The 22347-nt window shown below is 58.6% G+C and overlaps 1 protein-coding gene across 3 annotated transcripts in view; it reads left to right on the top strand.

Moving 5' to 3' along the window:
- The first annotated feature begins 1671 nt into the window (after positions 1 to 1671).
- The window catches only part of RIMBP2 (RIMS binding protein 2), a 204784-nt gene continuing 184108 nt past the window's right edge, over positions 1672 to 22347 (top strand). Inside the window, exon 1 of one of the 3 annotated variants that reach the window (XM_045087627.1) lies at positions 1672 to 1997. The gene's annotated coding sequence lies outside the window, so the exon portion shown is untranslated. Of the gene's footprint in view, positions 1998 to 7915; positions 8029 to 20123; positions 20314 to 22347 lie in introns of those variants that run through there. The other 2 variants (XM_045087628.1, XM_045087629.1) reach the window with 2 other exon arrangements.

Raw genomic sequence — 22347 nt, 5'->3', positions numbered from 1 at the left:
TAGTCCTCTTCTTTGTCTTCTGCTTGGATTGAGATGAGGTTTGCGTTAACAAATAAACGACCATTTTAAAGTGAGTAATCCCATGGCATTTAGCATGCTTGGAGCATTGTGTGAACACTACTTCCGTCTGGCTCCCACATGGTATTGTCCCCCAGAGGACACCATGTGCCCGTCAGCTCCCGCCTCCCTCACTCCCGCCTCCTCCCCTGCCCTGCCAACCTCACCAGCACCTGCTCTCTGTCACCACGGGTCCTCCTGTTCTGGACCTGTCCTGCAGATGGAACCATGTGCCGCGTGGTCTCTTGTGTCGGGCTTCTTTCCTGTGGCATCACGTTTTCAAGGCTCCTCCACATGGTAGCAGGTGTCCGGGCTTCACTCCTTTTGATGGCTGAGTAGTATTCCCCCATGCAGACAAGGTTTGGTTGCTCTTTCCGTCCATCCGTGGCCATTGGGCGGTGTCCACCTTCTGGCCATCGTGATGTATGCTGTGAGCACAGGTGCGTGGGGTCATCTGAGCGCCGCTCTTCTGCGGTCTGATGCGGCCTCTCCCTCTCCCCCTCGCAGTGATGGGGGCCTGAGGACTTGCTGGGGGTGGGGAGGGAGACAGAAGGGCCTCCTACTGACCTCAGCACAGAGCTCCTTGCTCGGGGGAGAAACCCGGGGCCCGTGAATGCTCTCCCACTGCCCCGCAGGCGAATATAGGTGCTGTCCCTATCTGGGAAGCACAGAGGACCCCCGACATGGAAAGCTCTGCTCAGCCCCTCGACCGTGGGGCTGGACAAGTTGTCCGGGAAGGAGATTCCCTGTGGCCACGTGGCTTTTAGATCATCGTGGTTCATTTGAAACAAACCAAACCACGTTGAGGGAGGGACCTGTTGGGTTTCACGGATGAGCCCGTTCTGTTATTTTGGGACCTGTGAAATGAGTCTGTGGGTGTGAGGGGCAGCAGGAAGCCCCTCCAGGGGAGTCTGCCTGTTTGTATGGGGGATCCACGGGTCAGTGAGTGTCCCCGGACAGGCAGGCGTGGTGACATCCCTCCCAGCCACAGTTAGGGCCTGGGGGGCCCAACACCAGGACTTTCCTATTACTGTGGGAGATGATTTAGCGTCTCTAGATGGCAAACGGGGGACTTATTCTCCTGGGAAGAGAGAGAGTGTGTGTGTGCGTGCGTGCGCGCGTGAAGTCCGACACGCTCCAGGCTTCTTACTCCCTCCTGCACGCTGCGTTGCTAGGGAGCGGGTTCGTCTGTGCAGGAACCCCAAGTTCCTGTGGGGTGGTGTTCTGTCCTCTTTATGCTGGAGTCTCAGGGGCCAGGAGCTGGGCCAGAGGGTAAACACCCCACAGCTCGCAGTGGTGTGGTCGCATGCAGTCCCTGAATTCCCGGTGGCTTTGGGGTGTCTCGGCTTCGTGGGGCCACACGGAGGGCGGCTGCTTCCTTGCTCCAGAGGCCGCGGGCCCAGCCCGGTTGAGGAGCCCCCCCCCGGTGGTCAGCAGGGGATGTCGTGCTCTGGATCCCCTGGGGGAACACTACCGGCCCCCAGCCCCTGCCTGGCTCCTCTGTCCCGGTTCTTGACCGCAGCTCCCGGAGACAGAGCCTGGCGGGGAAGGAGAGCCATCTTGGGGGGGGTGTGTGCGTGTGCGCGCGTGTGTGTGTGTGCGCGCGTGTGTGTGCGTGCGGAAACACGGACGTTTCATAGGCTCTGGGCTCTGCTGCATGGCGGCTGCTTCTCTCTCCCCGTCCCCTCTCAGCCTGCCTGCTGGCCTGCTGGCAGAAAACTCGAGAATCATTTCTAGCTGGATCCAAGCGGGGCTGACACCCCGTGCCCTCCCCCTCCCTGCCTCCCCGTCCCCCTCCCCCTCGCGCTCTCCCTCCGCCTCGCCTCGCCTCGCCTCCCGGAGCCTCCCTCCCGCTCACCCCCTGTTTGTAATCTGACACAGTAGACTGCAGTTGTCTGCGCCGTGAACCTCCCTGAGTCTTGGCACAGCTCGTTCCTAAGGTAGGCTGAGATTTATTTTTTTCTCCTAAAAATAGCTTCCTGCTTCCCTTCCCCTTCCCGCACCCCGAGCTGTGGCGCGGCGATGGCCGGGCGGTAGCCGGAAACTCTTCGCCCTGACAAAGTTTATTTTCCAGCCGTGGGAGGATGCCCTTCAGAATGGGGTCCAGGTAGCCGGGCTGCAGGCGACACGCCTGGCGCAGGGGAGCCCCGGGGAAAGGAGCGATGTTTCCAGACGATTCCGCCTTCCCCGGGGCTGATTTTGCAGCTTGATCGCCACGGATCTGTTTCCAAAGGGTCTTGCTCAGCGTTGCGGGTCCCTCATCCCTCCGGCATCCGCCCCCCGGTGTCGTGGTCATCGGAAAGCCCCTCTGGGGGAAGTTTGACATCACCCTGGGCAGTGCCTTTCCAGCCCGGCTGGAGGGGGTGCATGAGGGCGGTTTCGGAGGAAGGCTCTGGGGGGCTTCTTGGGGGGCTGGGGCTGGAGTGGGGAAGGGGGTGTGGGCCACGAGACGGGAGAGTTGGTTGTGTCATTCACAGCTCAGCTCTGATTAGAAATGCATCGAGGGAGGAACCTGCACGTAAAGGATTTGTCAATTCATGTCCCACAGACTGACTTGAATAATTTGTTTGTCAAAACAGATGTTCCTGGCAGAGCGTGCGTGGTGTGTGTGTGTGTGTGTGTGTGTGTGTGCTCGCACACGCTGCTGGCTGGGGTAGGCTCTCCCCAGAACGCCCCTCTTTTCACCTGGAAATGCAGTGTTTACATGGCAGGAAGAACTGCCAGCAGGGAAGTTGGGTTGGGGGGTTGGGAGCAGGGGTGAAGCTTGTTCTCCTGCAGCTCAGGCCTCTGTAGAAGCAGCTTTGCTTCTGTCCCCAGGGAGCCCGTGCTGGCTGTCGCCACTGTGTGGGTTTCACCACCCCATTATGGGGCCATGGGGAGGGGGGGCTGCTGGGGGTCCCTGCAGGGACTGGGGACGGCCTTCCCAGACCCTTGGACTGGGATTCATTCCTGCAGGTTCTCAGGGCAGTGGCGTGAGGGAGGAGGGAGGGCCTTGGGGAGACCTCTTACTCTTCTGCATCTGTCCCTCCCTGGGAGAGACCCCTCCTCATGAAGGGGGTGGTACATGGCCGGGACGGGAGAGACCCAGTGAGAAGGGCCTGGCTCTGAGAACGGAAGAGGAGCCAGGAAGAGGAGGCTGGCGGCGTGGAGCCCTCTCCTTGCAGGCAGTCTCTGAGCTGGGAGAGGACCGGGCGCCTGGGCAGGGAAGCACAGCAAACCCACCCCACCGGCAAGGGGAGCAGTCCAGGGGGCCTCGGAAAATAACCCCTCCCCACCCCCAGCGGCCGGGTCCCTCCGCTTTCTCCCAGCCCCTGCCGGACCCGCCCGGCACTGGCGTCTGCCCGGCCCAGCTTCGTAGCTCAGAATGTCGTGTGGACACTGGTGAGTCCGGGGCCTCCGGGCAGGACAGCTGCGTGAGATCCGGCATGGGCAGCGGCGTGGGAGGCCGGGGGGTGTGGTGATGGGGCTGCTCCCCAGGTCTGGGTGCTGTACCCCGCACGGAGCAGGGCTTGCCAGACGACTGCAAGGGGGTGCTGGCAGCTGCTGCTTGTCACCGGGGAAGGTCGGCTCGGCCCTGTGCCATGAGCAGGTTTTCGGACTGCGGGGGCTGCTGCTTCCCCCACGCCAGGAGCCTGTGTCCGGTGTCCCGCAGAGCATGTCTGTGGAGACCGGGACCTAGTCACATCCTAATGATGCGTGTGCACATGCGTGGACAGTTTGCAAAACTTCCCCAGGTAAGGCCGAGGGTAGGCTGTGCCGTGAAGTCCCAGCGACGGGCAGGAAGGGCAGGGAGCCGCTCAGCTGACCTGCTGCACCGTGACTCCCAGGTCCCTTCATCATGCTCTGCGCGTGGCTGGCTCTGCGTGTGGGATGGCTTACCGGGCAGGGAGCACAGAGCCGGAGGCCGCTCCCCAAGCCCCTTTGGCTTTCATGTCAGAGCCCCTCCTCGGCATTTTTGGAATGAGGGTTGAGATTGAATGAGAGCCATGGTTCTCAGACATCGTGAGGATGATTCGCTGGGTGAAGACACAGGGCTCTTGCTGAGCAAGCCTGGGGGGCGCCCAGTTTGTATTTCTCGCTTGTCCAGACACCAAGGCTGTGGTCCAGGTACCCGGCAGTGGGCTCGAGCCTGGCCGTGGGCACACCAAGCCTCTCGGGGAGGCGACCTCTGTTTTCTTAGGCTTGGGTTGAGGGTTATTAGGCGTGACCCTAACAGAGCACCTGCCTCCTACATGGGTCGAGACTCCTAAGTGTTCAAACTTGGCTTGGGCTGTGGAGGCTTTCTTGTGCAGCCATGGTGAGAAGGATTTGACCACCAAGGTTCCCCGACCTTTCCTGGGGCAGTCTGCTGGAAGGCGGAAACTGCTTGGCTCTGGGGGCCTGGGAAGGGCTGCCCTGTCTGTCCTGGTCTGTGATGGCTGAAGCCAGTGTTTCACACCAGCTTCTAGAAAGTTCTTTGTTTCTCTGCTTTCTTTTGAAACAGATAGGCCTACCCCGTGACCTGTGTTTCCCCGACTTCCCTCTGTGCTTATGCCCATTTGGAAAGCTGTCTGGTCTTGTTTGGGCACCTGCCCCAGGTGCTGGGGAGGCAGCCGCTGGGCTTGTAGGGGTTGGTGGCCGCTGGGGTCCAGATGGTTGGCTCGGCTATGCTCTCTGGTCTCCAACACGCTGTCAGTGCTGCCTCCTCACTCTTCCCTTCCTGGGTCTTTCTGTCCCTCCCTCTGGCCTGGCCTGCCCACGCTCCTCTCTCTCTCTCTCTCCATGCTTGACTCTTTCTCTCTCCTCATCTCTCTCCGTCCCAGCCCTGTTCCTCCTCTGTCACAGACAGACCCTTTGTCATGCTTGATACCGAACCTGGGATTTGCGTGTAGGGGAACCACATTGCTCTGTTGTACTCGGAGGAGCTCTGACGAACGGGAACCCCAGGAGCCGAGCCCTGCCCCACTCCCCACTGCCTCCATCCACATTGCTGGGCGTGTTTCCAGTTGGGGACTGTAGGGGCTGCACGTATCCCATCGTGTCCGTGGGCCGCCATGTGCCCGCCGTGCCCCGGCGAGGGCACCAGGTTGGCTGTGAAGCTGTGGTTCACAACCCGTGCAGCCACCCATGTCCTTGTCCCTGTATCCTCATGGTCCTGTGTGGGAACCGTCCTGGGGCGCGGCTCGGCAGCGGACGGCGGGGTCAGGGGCATGTCCTTCCCGTTGTGCACCTGTTCTAGGGGCCCTCCTTCCCCGCATTGTTGCCAACGCCCAGCGTCGTCTGGCAGTGTGCTCCAGCCGCGGGCACCCATCCTCCCCCTTGTCCGTGAAGATGGTTGTGAACAGGGTGTAGGAGATGTGCCCACTCCAGACTCCCGACCGTGTGGGAGGCCGGGTGGGGATGGGTGAGTCTCCAGGTGACGGGCTCTTCTCAGGTGTTACAAGGTCTGTGCCTCACGGTCTGGGGCCGTCTGGCCAGCCTCATGGTGACAAGACTCAAATTAACCCTCACCTTTGGAGACCACGTTTCCAGGCGCCCAGAACCCCTGAGAAGACTAAAGAAGTCATTTTTCTGCAACTTTATACCTGCGCTCCGTAACTCCCTATGGGGGGCACCTTTCCTTTACAAACATCCATATTTATCTTTGAATAGGCCACTCCCATCTACTTGGGTTTGCTGGGTTGGCAGTATTCGTGCTCGAAGCAGAGAGCTGCAAAGTAACCGTTCATTTCAGGGCTGCCTTCTCACCTTTCCTAGTTGTTCACTGGACCAGGAGCCCCATGACATGGCAGAACCCAGGGATCCTCTGGACTTTTGAGGGACCAGATATCTGTTCTTCTTGCTTAGCTGCACGGGCAAGGGGCTTATGGGTACCCTAGGGCCTCACGGTCTACCCAGGGCCCAGGCAGCTGGGAGTGCTGTGGCCTGCAGAGAAACAGGCAGAACAGGGGGATCCTGACGTTCATTTGAAGCTGTCTTGTTTGCTGAGACTGGGGTTGTCTGTCTTTCCACCCTGATGAGCACTTTGCATATATTAGGTGGTCAGTAAACACTGGTTTTGTTGTTGTTGTTGTTGTTTTAAGATTTTATTTATTTATTTGACAGATAGAGACCAGAAGTAGACAGAGAGGCAGGCAGGGAGAGAGAGAGGGGGAAGCAGGCTCCTGCGAGCAGGGAGCCCGATGCGGGACTTGATCCCGGGACTCTGAGATCATGACCTGAGCTGAAGGCAGAGGCTTTAACCCACTGAGCCACCCAGGTGCCCCCAGTGAACACTGTTTTGAAAGAACAAACGCAGGAAGCACACCGGTCTGCACGCCATCCAGGCTGGGCTGGGCTCCTGCACACTGGTCTGCACGCCATCCAGGCTGGGCTGGGCTCCTGCACACTGGTCTGCACGCCATCCAGGCTGAGCTGGGCTCCTGCACACTGGTTGGAATTGCTGGCCTGGGCTGCGCCTCCTCCCCGCCTTCAGCAAACACGTGTGGTTATCGGTTACTATGACAGTCCTTCTGTTAGGATTAAGTTCCCAGAAGGCGGTGGCTGTTACTTATCTCTGTGCACCCAGGGACCAAGGCAGTGCATTCATTTATTCAGTCAACAAACATTTGAGTAGCTGTTAAATACTAAGTAGCATTTTAAGGGCGAGGCACAAAGCAGGGGATGAGGTAGATGAGGTCCTTGCTGTCATGGAGATGACATTTGTGTGTGTGTGGGGGGCACAAGTAGGCAAATAAATAACAGAATGAAGACATGACCCACCCGAAGCAGAAGAGGCAGGCGGAGGATTACAGGAGCCTGTTGAGAGATTGTAGGTGGGTGATCCTGGAAGGCCTCTGGGAGGAGGTAACATTGCGGCTGAGCCATGAATGATGAGAGAGATCCAGCTGTGCAGACACCAGGGCAAAAGTCCTGAGTATTTGGAAGGAGGAGGTTGCCTTCAAGTCTTCGGCCCTCGTCTCTCGTGGAATGGTGTACTGACTGTGCAGATGGGATGCTCTTAGCGCAGGTGGGCGACCAGGGGCTGCTGCCCAGCCTTCCCCTGTGGACCCAGTGTCAGCGGCCGGGAACAGCGAGCGGCTGCACCTCGTCAGCTCCACCTTCAGGGAATTGGGGATGGGGTCCCCTGGTCTGAGCTGCAAAGGTCCCCCCCCAACTACTCACCCCTGCCCTGCATCCAGCCCGGGGCCTCCAGAAGGAGAACTTGGGGATGCTGCTTTTGGACCTAAGGCCTTTTGAGTGGATCTTGTAGATGTTGTCTAATCTAGCAGATCTGGCGGTGGAACTTTGGGGAGATTCCCTCCGATTAGATGCTCTTGGTGCCAAAACCCAGCATGTTCTCTGCGATGACAATATTTAGAATTGGCGGCTGCCGTTGGTTCAGCAGAGCTGGTTTGCCTCGTGCTGTTATGCATGGTTACTGTTGACTTCCCGCCTCTAAGGGGGAGAAACAGTCCCTATCACGTTGCCACGTTAGAGGCAACTGTAGAGAAGATAGGGCAACAGGTTAGATGGCTTGTTACTGACCTCTCCCCCCAAATCCCCCCTCGGACTCTGGGGTTGGGCTGCTTTCTGGGGCCCAGGGTCTGTCTGCCCTGGATGCCTGCCAAGTCAGCGGGCACCTGCTGCGGGTGGGAACCGGGCCCCCGACCCTGCCTGAGAGCCCCCAGAGCACGGCGCGGCTTCCCTGGCTTGAGCCTGTTGCTCTGTTTTGTTCCACCCCTGCGTGTTGGTGTGGCCGCTCCGCCGTGGCAGGTAGTGAGCCTGCACTGCGGGCAAGCTGAGAAGGGCGACCAGACAGTGTGCTCGTCCTGTCCCCGTGGGCACGCCTCCGATACCAGCAGTTTGTTCCCGATTCTTGTTCCGTCCTTAACTAGCTGGAACTGTGTTACAGGTTTAACCGTGAACATGAGAGCATTGCCGGTTCTGGTGGGAAACTGCTGACCCTCACTTCGGGGGCTGTCCCAGTTTACTCAGCCTTCGGGACCATAGGTAGGCTGTTGCATTTTTGCTCCATTGTCTCAAATAACGCACGACCACCATAGCCTGTCTGTTGTTTACTGTGTCAAACCCGGCGCTGGCCGTCGGGGGTGGGTGGTCTCAGGCTGCGTTTTGCTGAAGGATTTCCCAGGGTGCAGAGCAGCCACAGGGGAGGGGCTCGGGCTGGCGGCGGGGTGAGGTTATGATGCGAGGACCACCAGCCTCATTTCCCCTCTGACGCTTCCTCTCCCTCCTGTATTCTCCAGCCATTGAGTGCAGAGTGCCGGCCTCCCCCGAGATTGAGAACTGGGAGCCCTCATGGGTTTCTTCCTGCCCATCCCCAGCCAAGCAGAGCCAGCCTGCTTGAATGTGTCCAGTGGCTGGCAGGTGGCTGGACTTAGTGGGTGTTCCACAGTGACGCACGAAGGGGACAGACATACCCCACACTCTCCAAGACGGGCTGGGGGCACCTGTCAGACTTGGGACAATCCCCGAACCCCCCAGCCCAGAGCATGGTCCCTCCCCTCCCATTCTGGACCATTTCTCAGGCAAGCCTGGATGAAGGGAACCGTTGTAAACTGATCTTCAAGCCTTGAGTGTGGCGGTACCGTTTGCCGTGGGCTGGGCATCGCTGTAGAACTTGCTTCTTGTGTGTGTAACACCGGGGCTCTAAGACGTGGGCTTTGCTGCTGGTTCAGACCCATTTTACAGATGAGACAATGGTGTAAGAGAGAGGAAATGGCTCCTCCCAGGTCACACAGCTGGGGTGGGATGGGCTGGGTTTTCAGCCGAGGTCGGCCTGGCTCGGAAGCCCACGGGTACCCACAGGAGGAAGCTTGGGGCAGACGAGGAAGAGCACACAAGCTCATGCGTCCAGAAGGCAGTGACAGGGCTGAGGTCACACAGTGAGGTGGACCCGAGGCAGGACCAGGTTTAGGTAGGAAGAAGTAGGAAGAAGAGCCATCAGGAGGTTCCCAGGGGGCGGCAGGCCTACAGGGGGAGGCTGTGTCCCTCTGGCTGTTGGGCGGGGAGTGGACAGTAAGGCAGAAGCAGACCCAGGAAGCCAGGAGGGGCCAGGACAGGGAGGGAGTCTCCGCTCAGACTGGGGGGTAGCATGGCCATCGTGAGGAGAGGCGAGATTTGGGGTGTGAAGGGAAGGACAGGGCACACACACCGGTGGGAACGAGGCTCGGGTACAGCTAGACTGAGTCTGGGAAGCAGTGCTCGGCTGTGGGGAAGGGGAGTTCGGGGAGGGGAGGGGAGACACGTGCCATTGTGGATGGCTCTGTCTGCAGCAGGGCTTCTCAGATCTTTTGCAAAGTACTGACGTCTTTGGACAAAGTATGGTCTCTCTGTATGTCGGATGACTGTCCAGCCACGGAAAGGAAGAGACACTGATGTCACTGAGCTCTTAAAAAAAAAAAAAAAGACTTTATTTTATTTGAGACAGAGGGAGAGAAAGAGAGAGCCGGCACAAGCTGGGGGAGGGGCAGAGGGAGAGGGAGGAGCAGGCTTCACAGGAGCAGGGAGCCCGATGCGGGGTCGGTCCCAGGACCCTGAGATCATGAACTGGGCTGAAGGCAGATGCCTGACTGAGCCAGCCAGGCGCCCCTGTAGGATCTCATTTTTGAGAGATGTCCAGTGACAGAAGTGGATCAGTGGTCGTCCAGGGCTGGGGAAGTTGGGGGGGTGCTGGCATGTAGCTAAAGGCTGCAGGTTTCCCTCTAAGGTACTGGAAACCTTCTAACTTTGACTGTGGTGATGGTGGTCTGAACCTGGTGGTCCTTGTCCTCTTGCAGTGGATAAACTCGCTGATGCGTGGATTCCATCTCAATAAATTCATTTAAAGAATACTGTTCCCCATGCCCCATCCCAGAACACCTGCTCTAAGAGGCTTGAGTGGGCCCTGAACTCGGGAAATTTTCAATGGGTCCCAGGGGTTGTGGTGGCCTGTCTCCACCTGCCAGAGGCCTGTTTCTTCCTCTCTCCCGCTGGGCAGGGGTGGGCACCCGTTGTTCTCAAGATGGTTCCTGTTCAGGTGGTGGTGGGAGTGCACGAGTCCTTCAGGCGTAGACACCTCCCGCCCACGCCGGCATCTCCCGGAGGGCGAGGCCCTGACCAGTCCCCGAGCCTTCCAGTCTGCCCTGAAAGACAGGTGCGGGGTTGGGAGAAGTGAGCAAGGCCAGTGCACTGACGGGGGCTGCGTGTGGTCCCTACCAGGTCTCCGGTTGCTTCCTTGTCTCCAGCTCGGCTCTTCCAGCCTTAGGCTTTTTCTCAAGAGCAGGAAAGTCAAGCTTTGTCACGTGAAGACCAATTTAGTCATTTGGTGTTTTCTTGGTCATTTCTGGATTTCACACAGTTAATTTCTATTCCTTGTGGGGAGCAGGTGGGTGGGGTCAGCTCGGCAGTCAGAGGCAAAGTGGAGTGTAAGCAGGCTGATCCAGGACATCCCCTCCGAATCTGCTAACATGTTGGAATATGGTCTCCTGGGGACCACTGGGATTTTGGGGGGGATTTTTAAAAAAAGATTTTATTTATTTGTTTGTTTGACAGAGATCACAAGTAGGCAGAGGGGCAGGCAGAGAGAGAGAGAGAGGGGAAAGCAGGGTCCCCGCTGTGCAGAGAGCCCGATGCAGGGCTTGATCTAAGAACCCTGGGACCATGATCTGAGCTGACGGCAGAGGCTCAACCCACTGAGCCACCCAGGTGCCCCCTTTTGGGGACTTTTTGAATAAGTCCCTTGTGGATTACTAATAATCTATCATTGATTAGTAATTCCATTAACGATCAGTCTGTCCGGAGTCCGGTAATAACAGCAGTACCACCGACGGCGAACGTGGGCGGCAGCCTCCCTTCCCCAGGTCTGAGCGTGTCGCGGGGGCCAACTCCTTCAGCTGCAGAACGACACTACAAGGCAGGTGCTGTCCTTCTCCACATCTTGCAGGTGGGGGACTGAGACCCAGAGAGGGTGGTGAGGGTCCCCGCTCATGCAGCCGGGGACTGTCCCAGCCCAGATGAGCTGCAGTGCTGTGCACGGAGCCCATCCCCCTAACCACTGGGCAGCCCCCCATGCTACTTCTCTCCAAGTAGCATCTGCAGGAGGAGCCTCTCTGCTCCCGTAGGCAGCCTTGGCCAGGCGGCAGGCAGAGTCGAGAGCCAGACTGGCTGCTCTGATCTTGGCTTGGCAGTTCCCTGGCTGTGTGAATAGGGGTGCGTTTCTTAACCTCTCCGTGCCTCCGTTTTCTTACCGGTATAATGGGAAAGCAGGGGTACCTATCTGCTCGTCGAGGATGGTTGCTCTGCGTCCCGCTGTTCTTGGCCAGCTAGGGAGGCTGACGATGGGCGTCTCGTCGGTGAGGTCACTGAAACGAAGGGGAAGCATTCGGCCCAGGGCCCGGCATCTCGAGGGTTCAGTCCAGTGTTCACTCTCACTACCGTTGTCACTGGGCTCCAAACAGACGAGCTGTTGAGATGGTAATGGAATTAGGAGGATGATACCAACAGTCCCAAATAGGACGGGATCCTGACCCCACGTGTACTGCGGAGACCCTTCTGTTTGCCTGATGCCCGGCGGGGGTTTTTCTAGGCGCTCCGTCTGCTCGGCTGACGGCCGGCCCTGCAGCCCCACTCCCGGGCCCTCGCCAGGCCATATTAGAATGCCTCCCTGTCCCCAGTCTCTGTGCCCTGCAGGTCCGAGGGCCACCTTGTATCCTTGTGACAGGTCACGTGCAGTGGGAGGCCGGCTCACTCCTCCTTTATTAAGTGCCTCCCTTCGTGTTGACGTGAGCAGCGGCTCCTTTAAAGGCCCGGGACTCCCGGCTCCGCTTGGGTCGAAATCAGGCTTTATATTCCAGAGTCACCATTCTGATCTGTCTCCGAGCCCTGAGCGCGACGGCCAACTGCACAGGCCCTTTGAAGTTGGTTTTCCTTTCGTCTCCCGGGCAGTGCAGCCCAGATTTTTTGTAGATGCTTTTGCATCTGTTTGTTTTTTCTTTCTTCACAGCAGCAATGGCCTAAAATGTGTAGGAAGAGTGCTGGCCGGCAGCGGGGGGAGGGGACCGTCTGCCAGAGTGACCTAGTGCTGGGTGATAAGCTCAGGGAGGGAGGCTGGCTCAGGCTTCCCTTTGGGTCGGAGGATGAGGGCCTGGCTGCTGGGGGAGCTGGAGCGCTCCTGCGGAGGAGGACCCGGAGCGGGTGCTGGAGCGTGCCCCAAAGGCCTGCGCTGATCTTCATCAGCTACGGCCGTCAGAATCTTGATTTACAGGGGGAGCCGGCCGGGTGATACCAGGTCAGGGTCCACGGTGTCCCCGCCCTGCTGCAGTCACCCCCCGCGATGACTCTGTGGCTCCCCATCATAGAAACCCTGGCGGGAGAATGTAACCCTTTTCTCCCCAAGAGGATGGATGCCCCAGGAAGTGTGGATCACCCCCCCCCGCGCCCCCCCCCCCCCCCGCGCCCCAGGGCCTGGATTCTGACCTCCATTTGGAATTAACTGTGCGGTCACCAGTGGGAGGGGCTGCGAGGCTCGCTGCCCCCTTGCTCCAGTCCTCCTGTCTCCGCTGGGGGCACACCCGCCTCCCTTTTCCTGGGTAACAGTGGCGTCGGGGTGCCTTTCTGCCCTGGTCGTCCGTCCGACGTGACTGCTGAGTTAGTATCTTCCCTCGGCGGGCCCATTTTTCCTTTTAGAAGACATTTATGTAGGCTAAAAATAAAAGTTTGTAAGATGACCGTCAGTGAAGTCTTCTTATTATCCTAGGTGAAGGCCAGAGGGTCTCGCTGTTTCTAGCCTCTCTTCCTCCCGCTGCCACCTGCCCGTGGTCTGACCTGAGCGCCGGCCTCTTCTGATGAGGGGAGGCTGGGCAGTGAGTGCTAGGAAGGCACGGGGACCCTGGTGCCCACCCGCCCAGGCTTCCTCCTACAGGAATGGAAACAAGAGTCACTTTTTTAGTCTCTGAATTAATGTTCTTTAACTTGGCCCTGAATATTGATAAAGCCGGCAGTGGAGAGGGCAGGGACAGCTCATACGGTGCCTTCCGACAGCAGCCCTCGCTCTCACGAAGCACCGACTTCTCGGGGATCTTTCTAGCCTCCCTGTGGGGCCGGTGGAGGCGGCCGCAGGGGCCCCCAGCTGCGTCCCTGTCCTGATCCTGGGGCAGTTACCTCACAGGACAGAAGAGTGAGCGTCCCCTGTGCGGCAGTGGTGGGTGAGCTAAATATCTCAGGAAGGGGGCATTTATGAGCCTGGATCATCTGGGGGCGAGTGTGTGTGTGGGCTAACTGCTGCCCCAAGGGAGGGGCAGACAGAGCTTTGAGGTGCACAGGTGCATGGCAGAGGAGATGACCCCAAGGACAGACCGCAGTGACCAGGCCACAAGCCAAGGGTGCCTGGGGGGCTACGGTGCCAGAGGCAGCGAGGATCCTTTCCTCACGCCTCTGATGGCTTGGTTTCGGACTCCTGGCCTCCAGGTCCAGGAGGATGCATTTCTGTGGTTTTTTTTTTTTTTTTTAATTTCATTTATTTATTTGACAGACAGAGATCACAGGTAGGCAGAGAGGCCGGCAGAGAGAGAGGAGGAAGCAGGCTCCCCGCTGAGCAGAGAGCCCGATGCGGGACTCGATCCCAGGACCCTGAGATCATGACCTGAGCTGAAGGCAGCGGCTTTAACCCACTGAGCCCCCCAGGCGCCCCCATTCCTGTGGTGTTAAGCCCCTGAAGGCGCTGTAGTTGGCCCCAGAAACCTCCCCCAGAAGGCTTTTCTCTGATCTCAGACAGTGGACTGGGCAGGGAGCGAAGCGCTTCGCCGGAGGGCACGCGGCCAGAAAGCAGCCCCCGGGCTTTGAGCCCCAGCTTGGAAATCATTGCCCTCCGCTGGGCTGCACCCCGAGGCCTGTCTGGCGGGCAGCCCCCACTCCGGAAACCGAACTAGGGAGCTGAGCCCGGAGGCAGGTGGGCGGGTTCCTGAGACTTACCCAGAGAATTCTTTCTGCAGGAATGTCAGAGGCTGGAAAGCACAGAGTGGCGGATTTCTCCTGGGTCTGAAAACTGCCTTCTGTGGGTGCATTTGTTTTTTCAAGCAGCAGGCCGGGGCTCAGGCTCCCTGAGAGCCCGTGAGAAGGGGCTGGTATGGTCAGGAGCCTGGAGGGGCGATTGCCCCTCACCTTCTCCTCCCGGCCCCTCTGGGTCTCCTTTGGTGGTCCTGCTGTCAGAGGAGCATCCATGAGGCCACGAGCTGTGTCCCCCTGTCTTGGGGCTCAGTGCAGACACCGGAGCTCTGGTTGGGACACTTTGGGTGTGGGAAGGGAGGCACTGCTGGGGCTGCAGAGCTGGTGACTTCCCCAGGGGGGGACAGGGGGACAGCTTCCTCCTTGGGGGCAGGGGCGGGGTGGGGAGGCCGGGAGGGGCCCACTGTGTGCTGCACTGTGTGCGGGGTCCCTGCGCGGTCAGGGCTGATCTCCCTCCCGCATCCCGAGCTCTCTCCCTACCCACCCTCCTCTTGCCAGGTCCCAGGCTGCCCGTCATGGGGTGCCGTTTTGTTTTTCTTTCTCCTCCTCTGAGAATCCACTTAAAAACACACATTGAAGTGGCTGAGCCTTATTCAGGATGTGAGCAAACACAGGGAACCCTGAGCAGGCAGCGACAGCAGCGGATTGTTTGTGGTCGCCTGTGGCCAGGCGGGCGGGTGTGGGTCACGTGGGGGCTAATGCGTCTCCGATCCTGATTACAGGGGGATCGGCCCCCGCCCTGTGCAGTGCCCGGCTGCAGACCCCAGGCCAGCTCAGCAGGCCCGGGGCCGCTGTCCCCGAGCCACAGGGACCACGGGGCGGGGCGGGGCTGCAGGAGGGGATGCTGCGTGGCAAAGGGACCGTCCACTCTGGGTTTTAAAAACAATGATCATTTAAAAACGCCTTTTCTGTCCCTAGATTCTAAAGGCAGTTTTCGACCCCAACATTAATGTAATCTTTTCATTTGTGAATTAAGTGTTTTTGAGGGAAGGGTGAGCCGGACACGGCTGTGGCAGTGGGGAGCACCTGTGTGGTAATGATGGCCACTGTCGGCAGGTGATGGGGTGTGACAGGTGAGCATCGTGCTCCTGGCTGGTGGGTCGGAGTCAGACAGTCTGGCATATGTGGTGACAGTTTCAGGCTTCTGGGCTGACGATGCGGCCTGTGCCCACCACAGTGACCCAGTGACCTGCAAGCGTTCCGGAAGATCCTATTAGAGCGGACTTCCCTGGGCGTGAGAAATGCAACAGCTTTTTATGGACATGAGTGCATTGTGGGAAACCCAGTCTCACTGTCCTGGCCCCGGGAACAGGGAAAGCAGGCGACCGTGATGCTCTTCACCTGGGAGGAGCCCTGTCCTGCCCTAGGCTTGTTGAATTCTTTATTTTACTGAATTTCCACAAAGCCCTATTGATAATTCTGATTTTATGGGTGGAGGAAATTGAGGTGCTGAGAAATCAAGTAACTTGTCCAGGTTTATAACTGCGGGGTCCAAGTCCTAATCTAGATCCTCTGATTCCAGAGTCTGCCCTCTTAACCAGTGGTCCTTATGGAGCAGAGTAATGGCTGAAAAGAAATCCTCTGCATTCCCATAGGAGGAACGGAAGGCACACATTCTCTATCACTATTACACACACACACACATACACACACCATTCCTACCCATTTCTGTCACACACACACACACTCACCCCATTCCTACCCATTTCTGTCACACACATACCCCATTCCTACCTGTTTCTGTCACACACACACCCTGTTCCTACCCATTTCTGTCACACACACACCCCATTCCTTTAAAAAAAAATTTTTTTTTACACACACCCCATTCCTACCCGTTTCTGTCACACACACACACACACACACACACATTTTTTGCTCCAACTCCAACCTGATTCTGCAGCCGCTTATTTCATTGTTGTTGGTGGTGGGGGCAGTAATTTGGGGATCCACCCAAAAACACTGCAAAGAGCTCCGCTCACTATAGGTTCTGTTTGGCCGCACGCTATCTTGCCAATCGTCATCCATCCTCTTCTTCGGTTATGAAGAGCCGTTGTTTCAGGAACTGGGAGCACGGAGCTTCCTTGCACTGGATTATTGGCTGAAATCAGCTGGTGATTGAGCAGTGTTGTCTCTGGGCCTGTTGTGGCCTGCATGATCCTTTCTGGGGGTCTTTGCTGGCAATACCATATCTTAGAGCTTCCTACCCCCTTCAAGTATGCGTGTGAGGGTCGAAGGTGCATCTAGCAGGACCAAGGGGTGTCCCTGGCTGGGGGAGGAGATGTGGCAGAACATGGGGCTTGCGGCGACAGCTCTGTCCCCCTTCCTTGATCACAAGCTCACACATTCAGGTGGAACCTGTCTTGCCCACGGAGCTCAAGGATCCATTATTGAAAGATCTGCTCTTATTTGGCCCAAAGGTCTTGGAAAAGCAAATGGATTCTACAGCTGCCCAAGTAGAACTGGTTTGGGTCCCATTGCTTTAACGGGCTGGACTTGGCCCCCAAATGTCGTAATGCAGAACCTCACACAGTCCTCCCCTCATGGTCCTCCCCTTGGGATTTAGGGCACTGAGGGTCGTTGCTTTTAAAGAACAGCCCCTGTGTGATAAATGGCCATCAGGTTTTGTGGTTGACCTAATTTCCCTGGGTGATTCTCCCTCTCAAGCTTGTTATTCTGCCAGGATTAGTGTGTGTGTGGGCACACGTGTGTGCGTGTGCATACGTGTGCATGTGTGTGGATAGTTCTGTGCCCATGCACGTGTGTGCACAGGTGTGCCTGCACAGGTGTGTGCCCGTGCATGTGTGCATACCTGTGTGCCATGCACGTGTGCATACCTGTGTGCATGTGTGTGCATGTGTGCGCATATCTGTGCGCCTGTGTATGTGTGCACAGGTGCGCCTGTGCTTGTGTGTGCACACCTGTGTGTGTGCACATGCCTTTGCATGTGTGTCCTTGTATGTGTGCGTGCACACGTGTGCCTGTGTGCAAGTGCGTGTGCTCATGTGCATATGTGCACACACCACTCTGACTTTTCCCAATTGTCTAACTTATCTTTAAAAGAAGGTTCCAGAAAGTGCATTAAAAAAAACTATGATTCTCATGTGACTTCTAGTGTAAGCTGCCCTCTCGGGGTGAGGGATAAAAAGGCCTTATTATGGGAGCGCGCTCAGGACCCGAGCCTCTCTGATTGCTGATTATTTCAGGACTGAAGCTGCAAGAACCAGCGGAAATTGAATTTTGAGATAACTTCGCACTTTTCTTCACATTTTATTCATTCCTTCCTTCTACCCGTCATTCAATCAAATGGCTCTGTGACCACTGTTGCCAGAGTATGAACGTCCCGTCACATGGAGTGTCGGGGCTAGAAGAGGAGGCAGAGAAGCGTGTTCTGAGAAGTGCTGTAGTAAAAATGTGGGGGTGAGTTGGGGCGTCTGGATGGCTCAGTCAGGTTAGCGGCCGACTCTGGGTTTTGGCTCAGGGTGTGATCTCAGGGTCGTGGGATGGAGCCCCATGTCAGGCTCTGCACTCAGTAGGGAGTCTGCTAGAGATGTCCTCTCTCTTTGCCCCAACCCCCACTTGCCCACTCTCCCTCCCCCTCTCAAATAAATAAATAAATCTTCAAAAAATATTGGGGTGAGCGTGAGGGTCGCAGGAGACGGCTCTGTGTTCAGTCCTGTTTTAGGCACTTGCCCATGGAGTGGCCTTTGCTCTCAGGGCCCTTGTCTATAAAATGGAGACAAGATTAGCCCCTCATTTATTCTATGTCATTCCACGTCCCCCGTTCTGTTCCATCCTGGTCCACTCTGTTCCGCTTTGTTTAAACACGGTCTGCATGTAGACCTAATGGAATCCGGTCGGCCACGCTGTGAAGTTTGGACAAGTCTTTGCTGGAGTCCGCACGCAGCAGCGCTGGGGGCGAGATGGGGAATGGCTGGGCGGGCGTCACCGAGGGGCAGGGAGGCTGCCCGGCTGGGGAGTGGGGAAGCAGGAGAACCCCCACCTGGAAGGAGCCTGCCAGAGTCTCGATGGGATGCTCGGTGCCTTGAACGGTTTTTAATTACAATTTAATAACTAAAAGAGAGAACAAAGGCTCCTCGCGTCACCCCTCACTCTCCCTTGTTCAACACCAGGCACTGGAGAGGCCGGATTACCGAGCAGCAGCAGGAGCGGAACCACGCAGGGGACGGGGCTGGGCGGCACCCGCAAGCCGGGCCTGGGGGGGACGCCTGCACCCGACGACGGCAGCCCAGGCTGTCCACCTCCCCACCTGCCCCCTGAGGCCATCTATTTAAGGCTTCCAGCTGCGGAGGCTGCTGGTCTCCTCCTCTCTCTGGGCGCAGGGCTGGCTCCCGCGGCAGGAAGAAGACTGGCCCACCGCCTCCCCGTCTGTCCTCTCACTCGCATGCTCTTCAGAAGGGACACGGCAGGCTTCATTCATCCTTTTTACACCTTTACCGACAGCGCATTCCCATGTCCACTTGGCAGCATCAGGTCCTGCCCGCCGAGGCGCCTCCCAGCCCCCCGGCCGCAGCTCCCACATAGTTCTGCGTGTCCACGAGTCCGGGAAACCTTCGTGGGCTCGCTGCCACGTTCCCGACGCAGCTGTCACCACCCGCGGGGGGCGGGGGCACGGAGAACAGGCCACCGTTCACACCATGAGGGAGCCTTGATTTTCCAGCTAATATTTACCCAAAAATAATTTCCTGCTACATCTGAACTGGGCGTGCGGGCGCACTGCTGCTTGCTGAGCTGCTTTTCTCCCCTGAGAGCTGGGCGGGCCTGAGTGACGAGCGGCTCCGCCAGCAAACCGGGGCTGCTGGCCTTTCCCCTCTCCTGGCTTCTAGGAAAGGTGCTGGTCACGACTTGTCGGCTCGCGGCCTGCCCTGTGGGGCTCCAGCCCTCTTCCTTTGACACCTTTGCAGTCTCTCCGGGAAGCCTGCTCGGGTCCCGTGCTTGCGGACGGGAGAGGTCACGGGCTCCTGTTGGTCCTGTGGACTGACTGCAGGGAGACAAGGCCACAGGGGCACACTGACCCCAGGCTGGCGGCCTGGCGGCCTGGGCTCTCTCTGCTTACACCGCGTCAGACCTGCTGAGAGGGGCCAGCAGCCCTTCTGAAGAGCTGGACCATTCCAGGGAGCGGCAGGTGCTGTGAGCACAGGCTTGTCTGGGGAGGCGGGGACGGCCGCGGCTTGGCGGGGCCCCGGACGCAGGAGGTCTGGGGAGTGGCATCTGGATAGTGCGAGGGAGCTGCCAGGAGAGCTCCCGAGTATTCTGGAATGTTCCATCTGCCCCCTGTTATTGGGAGTGAGCGGTGTGCTGGAAAGAGGGCCGGGAGGTGCGGTGGAGAGAGAGGTGTGTGGGAGGAGGCAGGCGGAGCTCGGCCTTTTCGATCACCAGGGAGCAGGGCAAAGGCCATGCCGAGATCTGGAAGGACCGTGTGCCCGAGGACTGGTCGGCGGGCGGGGGAGGGGGGCTGCTGCAGGGGACGTGGCAGGGGGAACGTCGTGGCCCAGGCTGGGAGCTGGGAACAGTGTCTACAACAGCAGCAGAGCCTCGTGGAAACGAGCCTGGCTTCTCCCGATGTCTGATTCCTTCTGCCGCGTGCGGGTCCTTCCCTCCACCTGAACTTACGGGAGACGGCTGACCGAGCCCGGCCGCTGCGTTGTTTGGGTCTCTGGGTTCCATCCGCCGTGTCTCCGGGCAGTGATGTTCTAGCATCACATTTTACTCTGGGTGCGGCATTAAATCATCCACGGTTGTGTGTCTGGGGCCTGAGCCCCGCACACCTGATGATGTTCACGCAAGCGTTGACTGGGTGAGTCGCTGGGGGGTGTGAGTGAGTGTCGCAGAGCACGGCCAGAGCCCGGCGACCTTCTTAGCTGTCAGACTGTTCCCTCTACCCGTCTGAGCTGTCCCGTGTTTCCAGAGCATTCTCTTCCTCCCTGGTGACTTGTCAGCCCAACGTCCGGTCACCTGGGAGCCTTAGCAAGCGAAGCAGATGTCCAGTAGAGGGACAGCACAGAACCGCGTGGAACAAAGACAGTAATCACCTTTTCCCACTATTCTCTGTCCCCTTAATTTTCCCTTAGTTTACGACAAGCATTGCCAACTGAGATGGGCAGAGATGAGGCACACGTTATTTTAGAACCAGAGAAAGACCCTCATACGTTTCCACGTTCAGAACATTCAGGGATTTCCCAAGGAGAGAATGCAGCCTCCCTTTCTTCACGAGGATTTCACCTGGAAGCTGGTCTCCAGTTGCAACAGCATCCAGGTTACCAACGCTACATGGTGGGTGCCCACGTTTCTTATCTGCAGGAGGGCTGGTGCCGGCCCCCTGCGCCTCTCTCCCTGCCGGGGTCCCTCCAGGGCTCCCCTCCCCTGCACGTTTCCACCCCACCCCTTGCGTCCAGAGCCCATGCTGCCGTCTGGTCCCTGGCCCCTCAAGGGGCGCCCGGCCAGCTGCCAGGTGGTGCTCGGGCATGTGGGGGTGTTGGAGGCCACGGCCCGTCTCCCCCTGTGCCAGCCCCCCCCCCCCCCCGCTCTGGAGCTAACCCGTGGCTAAACGCCTGGCCGCGGGTGCCTATGGGCCCATGCCCAGCGCCGCCGTGCCAGCGATCTGCTCCATCCTCAAATCCTCATCTTGGCAGACGGAGCCCCTCGCCTGGCACGGTCGTCACGTTGAATCTCTGCTGTGATTTAAACGTCTCATCGTCAGCAGCCCTCCCTGCCACCCGCCGGGCCCTGCCGAGCCTCGTGGCTCCCACATCCCGTGTCTTGGTTTGCGTCTCCCTTCTGTGTGGCAGGAAGGGGATGGCGGCCGCTCGGGTCCTGTGGGCGGGGGTATGGGCGCTGAGTGACCACGGGAGAGGGCGTGCTCTGTGTCCTCAGCAGACGGGGCCGTGATTCCTAACAACTGCCTTGATCCGGGGACATGAGGAATTTGCAACGAGTGTCAGGGAGCAAAGCCAGGCCTGGAAGGAGAGCGCTCCCTGGACAGGACTGTGGCCGGGGGTGGGAGCGGGGGTGGGAGGTCACAGAGTTGGCCCACACCTGGTGAGCACGGGGACATCCCGGTCAGGGCAGGGCATCAGGGGTGTGGTGGACAGTCCGGCGCCGGGGATGGGGCCTCTGACATGGTCAGAGCTGGGGACAGGCAAGCTGGAGTAAGGTCGGTTCAGCGTCTGTCCCTGGAGGCCTGCCTGCCCAGGGCTCCAACCCTGCCCCTGCCCCTCACAGTCTGTGTCTTCAGACCAATATTCTGTGCTCTCTGAACTTTGCTCCTTGTCTGGAACATCTAGAAGATGCCTATCAGAATCTCAACCCACTGAAATGATTGAATGGGAACATAGGGAGAAATCCTACTGCGTGACCTGTCCCGAGACACAGATCTTTAGAGGCAGGAGGTGGGTTAGTGGTTGTGGGGGGCTGGGCAGTGACAGGAGTGATGGCCGCCGGTCTGCGGGGCTGATGAAGAGGGGCCGGGCTGTGCTGATCTCTGCTGAATGAGGATGAGCACACCAAATACCGAATATGGCCACGTCCCGCACGGAAAGACGGTCACTCTGACACTGGGCGTGTTTGCCTCATTTAAAAACAGCGCCTGGAGTGATAACACCAGGCTCACCTCCCTTATCTGCTACTGCCCTTGCAGATCCGACCACCGTGCCCCTGGGGTGGAGGAGTGCAGTGGGCTGGGGTGGCGGTCGCCCTGCCCTCCCACTTTGTCCTGCAGGCCACCATGAATACTGCACAGAGGCCTCTGTGGGTCTCACTACCCGCCCCGCCCCCCGCCCCCAGGCAGAGCTGGGCTGCTGCTGGGCCTGGGGGTAACAAACCCACCTGCACTTCCCTCCAAAGTTTGTCGGGCCCTGCGCCGTGGTGCCTTGGCCAGCGGCTGGGTGGACCGTCCTGGAATATAGCCCCCCTGAACCATGGCGTGTGTCTGCCAGCCCCAGCACCCTCAACTCCAGCTTGACGTCTGCATGGGGCGCTGATCACGTGCTTAGGGCTCCCCCCAAGTGGGCTGTTGGCGTGTCTGTGCCTAAGACAGAAGGAGGGGTGTCTGCTCCGGGTCAGTGGGGTGAGCCTTGCAGAGGACTGGACAGCCAGCCCCAGACAGACCTGGGAGGCAGATGGCGTCCAGATGGAACATCCAGGTTGGTACCTGCCTCCTCCGCAGTCCCTGGGAACAGTCCCTGTGTTTACTGGAAACCCGAACGGGGAGTAGTTTTGTGGCTGTTCTAAGAGTTTAGCCCCAATTGTGTTCCCCTGTCAAGACCAGGAGCAGCCACTCCCGATTCTTAGAGTCCCAAGTCAGGCTGT

This window comes from Mustela putorius, unplaced genomic scaffold (assembly GCF_011764305.1).
Source record: "Mustela putorius furo isolate JIRA1106 unplaced genomic scaffold, ASM1176430v1.1 tig00001433_pilon_pilon_pilon, whole genome shotgun sequence".
NCBI classification, from domain to species: domain Eukaryota; kingdom Metazoa; phylum Chordata; class Mammalia; order Carnivora; family Mustelidae; genus Mustela; species Mustela putorius.
Note: the sequence above shows the minus strand (reverse complement) of the source record. Positions and strands in the feature narration are given on the sequence as shown.